Source organism: Nerophis ophidion, linkage group LG26, assembly GCF_033978795.1.
Source record: "Nerophis ophidion isolate RoL-2023_Sa linkage group LG26, RoL_Noph_v1.0, whole genome shotgun sequence".
Taxonomy (NCBI): domain Eukaryota; kingdom Metazoa; phylum Chordata; class Actinopteri; order Syngnathiformes; family Syngnathidae; genus Nerophis; species Nerophis ophidion.
In genome coordinates this window covers 35,527,236-35,532,149 of record NC_084636.1, presented here as the reverse complement: position 1 = coordinate 35,532,149, position 4,914 = coordinate 35,527,236, and the positions used below count along the sequence as shown (strand labels likewise).

The following is a 4,914-nucleotide window of genomic DNA, read 5'->3' as shown; positions in this document are numbered from 1 at the left end:
ACTGCAAGTGCTAACAGTTGATGTAAAGTCCTAACAGCTGACTTAAAAGTGCTAACACTTGCCTTAAAAGTGCAAACAAATGACGTAAAGTTGACTTAAAAATACCAACAGTTGACTTGAAGTGCTAACTGATTACTTAAAAGTGCAAACAGTTGACCTTAAGTGCCAACAGTTGACCAAAAGTGCTAAAAGCTGACTTTAAAAGTGCTAATGGTCGACTGAAAGTGCAAACAGTTGACTTGAAAGGGCTATCCGTCGACTCAAAGTACTAAAAGTTGACTTAAAGTGCTAGCAGTTGACTTAAAAGTGCTATAAGTTTAATTCAAAGTACTAACAGTTGCCTTCCGAGTTGTTTTTATTTGAAAACAATGAAGTGAATCAGGGTTAGGGTTCGGGTCCAACCGTCACCATCTTAAAATCTTTATGCCTCTTTTTAAACATCATTTAAACATCATTTAAACATAATTTAAACATCATTTCTGCTATCCAAAGGTCGGGAGAAGCAAACGTATCAAAGTGAGTTGATTGGTGGAGGCTGCAGAGGGAGAGGAAAGAAATGGGATTATCAATCATGCATTACGCTGGCACTTTATGGTGGCACCTTATGGTGACAACTTATGGTGGCACCTTATGGTGACAACTTATGCTGGCACTTTATGGCAACACCTTATGGTGACAACTTATGGTGGCACTTTATGGCAACACCTTATGGTGACAACTTATGGTGGCACTTTATGGCAACACCTTATGGTGACAACTTATGGTGGCACCTTATGGTGACAACTTATGCTGGCACTTTATGGTGGCACCTTATGGTGACAACTTATGGTGGCACTTTATGGCAACACCTTATGGTGACAACTTATGGTGGCACTTTATGGCAACACCTTATGGTGACAACTTATGGTGGCACTTTATGGCAACACCTTATGGTGACAACTTATGGTGGCACTTTATGGCAACACCTTATGGTGACAACTTATGGTGGCACTTTATGGCAACACCTTATGGTGACAACTTATGGTGGCACTTTATGGCAACACCTTATGGTGACAACTTATGGTGGCACTTTATGGCAACACCTTATGGTGACAACTTATGGTGGCACTTTATGGCAACACCTTATGGTGACAACTTATGGTGGCACTTTATGGCAACACCTTATGGTGACAACTTATGGTGGCACTTTATGGCAACACCTTATGGTGACAACTTATGGTGGCACTTTATGGCAACACCTTATGGTGACAACTTATGGTGGCACTTTATGGCAACACCTTATGGTGACAACTTATGGTGGCACCTTATGGCAACACCTTATGGTGACAACTTATGGTGGCACCTTATGGCAACACCTTATGGCGGCACTTTATGGCAACACCTTATGATGGCACTTTATGGCGGCACCTTATGATGGCACTTTATGGCGGCACCTTATGGTGGCACTTTATGGCGGCACCTTATGGCAACACCTTATGGTGACAACTTATGGTGGCACTTTATGGCAACACCTTATGGTGACAACTTATGGTGGCACTATGGCAACACCTTATGGTGGCACTTTATGGTGGCACCTTATGGCAACACCTTATGGTGGCACTTTATGGCAACACCTTATGGCAACACCTTATGGTGGCACCTTATGGCAACACCTTACGGTGGCACCTTATGGTGGCACCTTATGGCAACACCTTATGGCAACACCTTATGGCAACACCTTATGGCAACACCTTATTGCAACACCTTATGGCAACACCTTATTGCAACACCTTATGGCAACACCTTATGGCAACACCTTATGACAACACCTTGTGGCAACACCTTATGGCAACACCTTATGGCGGAACCTTATGGCGGCACCTAATGGCGGCACCTTATGGCAACACCTTATGGCAACACCTTATGGCATCACCTTATGGCAACACCTTATGGCAACACCTTATGGCAACACCTTATGGCATCACCTTATGGCAACACCTTATGGCAACACCTTATGGCAACACCTTATGGCATCACCTTATGGCAACACCTTATGGCAACACCTTATGGCAACACCTTATGACAAGACCTTATGGCAACACCTTATGGCAACACCTTATGGCAACACCTTATGGCAACACCTTATGGCAACACCTTACGGCAACACCTTACGGCAACACCTTATGGCAACACCTTATGACAAGACCTTATGGCAACACCTTATGACAAGACCTTATGGCAACACCTTATGGCAACACCTTATGGCAACACCTTATGGCAGAACCTTATGACAAGACCTTATGGCAACACCTTATGGCAAGACCTTATGGCGGAACTTTATGACAAGACCTTATGGCAACACCTTATGGCGGCCCCTAATGGTGGCACCTTATGGCAAGACCTTATGGCGGAACTTTATGACAACACCTTATGGCAACACCTTATGGCAACACCTTATGGCAACACCTTATGGCAGAACCTTATGACAACACCTTATGGCAACACCTTATGGCAAGACCTTATGGCGGAACCTTATGGCAACACCTTATGGCAGAACCTTATGGCAGAACCTTATGACAAGACCTTATGACAAGACCTTATGGCAACACCTTATGGCAACACCTTATGGCAGAACCTTATGACAAGACCTTATGACAAGACCTTATGGCAACACCTTATGGCAACACCTTATGGCAGAACCTTATGACAAGACCTTATGGCAACACCTTATGGCAACACCTTATGGCAACACCTTATGACAAGACCTTATGACAAGACCTTATGGCAACACCTTATGGCAACACCTTATGGCAGAACCTTATGACAAGACCTTATGGCAACACCTTATGGCAACACCTTATGGCAACACCTTATGGCGGAACTTTATGACAAGACCTTAGGGCAACACCTTATGGCGGCCCCTAATGGTGGCACCTTATGGCAACACCTTATGGCGGAACTTTATGACAAGACCTTATGGCAACACCTTATGGCGGCCCCTAATGGTGGCACCTTATGGCAAGACCTTATGGCGGAACTTTATGACAAGACCTTATGGCAACACCTTATGGCGGCCCCTAATGGTGGCACCTTATGGCAAGACCTTATGGCGGAACTTTATGACAAGACCTTATGGCAACACCTTATGGCGGCCCCTAATGGTGGCACCTTATGGTGTTTTCTGAGGCGCTCCTTGGTGGGTGATTTTAGTGGCTAATGATTTTCTCCCTGTGACCGAAAATAGCAAAAGAATGTACGACTGGTGTCGACACCGTATCGGTTGAGCACCTGTATCGGCGGAGGCATCAATATGGGTTTGGAATGGTGAGTAAATAGGACGTCCTCTACAGCCGTGCAGAAGTTGGCAGTCAGAGATCCAAACATAAGCATGTGACTTATGTGGGAGGTCATATTTCACCTGCCGTTGGTCTCTCACTAAAGCGCACATGGACACACCTGTTGGTGCATCAACGCCACACCTTGTCTCACCTCTCAGGCTCAACTGCATAATAACAAAGTCCGGCGTTCTTTATGATTGTTTAAAATGTGACTTGACAGCTGGTGAAAATTATTATTATTATTATTGTAAATATCTTACATAAAAATACATAAATATCTTACATGAAATATATATAAATATGACGGTTTCAAATGTGACTGGACAGGTGGTGAATATTATTATTATTATTGTAAATAAATATATATAAATATGATTGTTTCAAATGTGACTGGACAGGTGGTGAATATTCTTATTATTACTGTAAATAAAAGTATGTAAACATGCTCGTTTGAAATGAGACTGGACAGGTGTTGAATATCATTATTATTATTATTGTTATTGTTATTGTAAATAAAAGTATGTAAACATGCTTGTTTGAAATGAGACTGGACAGGTGTTGAATATCGTTATTATTATTATTGTTATTGTAAATAAAAGTATGTAAACATGCTTGTTTGAAATGAGACTGGACAGGTGTTGAATATCATTATTATTATTATTGTTATTGTAAATAAAAGTATGTAAACATGCTCGTTTGAAATGAGACTGGACAGGTGTTGAATATCATTATTATTATTGTTATTGTAAATAAAAGTATGTAAACATGCTCGTTTGAAATGAGACTGGACAGGTGTTGAATATCATTATTATATTATTGTTATTGTAAATAAAAGTATGTAAACATGCTCGTTTGAAATGAGACTGGACAGGTGTTGAATATCGTTATTATTATTATTGTTATTGTAAATAAAAGTATGTAAACATGCTTGTTTGAAATGAGACTGGACAGGTGTTGAATATCATTATTATTATTATTGTTATTGTAAATAAAAGTATGTAAACATGCTCGTTTGAAATGAGACTGGACAGGTGTTGAATATCATTATTATTATTATTGTTATTGTAAATAAAAGTATGTAAACATGCTTGTTTGAAATGAGACTGGTGAGACTCAGACTTTGTAAAAGCCGGCGGCTGGTGTTCGTGTTCACATGATGAGTTCCAGTCCTCAGTCCTCGGTCGTGACTCAGGTGTGAGTCACAGAACAGAATGAAGTCCTGGTAGGACTAAACCAGGTGTGTCACATGGTGTTTTTCCTCACCTGTGCAGGTCACTTCCTTCCATTTGGAGGACACTTTCTCTCTGCAACCATTAATCAATGAAAGGATTATAAACCTTTCTTACCTGTCGTTGTGGACTTGGGATCTGCAGAACTCCCCAAAATGGGCGGGGATATTTATAAAATAATCTTGCCTTTCTTCAAACTTCCTTCAAATTTTTCCTATTTTTGAGGTGAGCAGGTGATCCATAAATGGAAGACATTTACCCAAAGTCATTTGCGCAAATCCGCCATTATAGTCAAAGGGCTCCTTCTTTTTCTCCGTCCTCTTGTTGTGGGGCAGACTGTCTCGTACATGCACATGCATCCTCCGCTG

At 41.4% G+C, this 4,914-nt stretch overlaps 1 protein-coding gene across 3 annotated transcripts in view; it reads left to right on the top strand.

The window, feature by feature from the left end:
• The window catches only part of LOC133543353 (desmoglein-2.1-like), a 61,974-nt gene extending 58,032 nt beyond the window's left edge, over positions 1–3,942 (top strand). For all 3 annotated transcript variants that reach the window (XM_061887883.1, XM_061887882.1, XM_061887881.1), the window contains one exon: positions 1–3,942. This exon is cut by the window's left edge. The gene's annotated coding sequence lies outside the window, so the exon portion shown is untranslated.
• Positions 3,943–4,914: the final 972 nt, after the last annotated feature.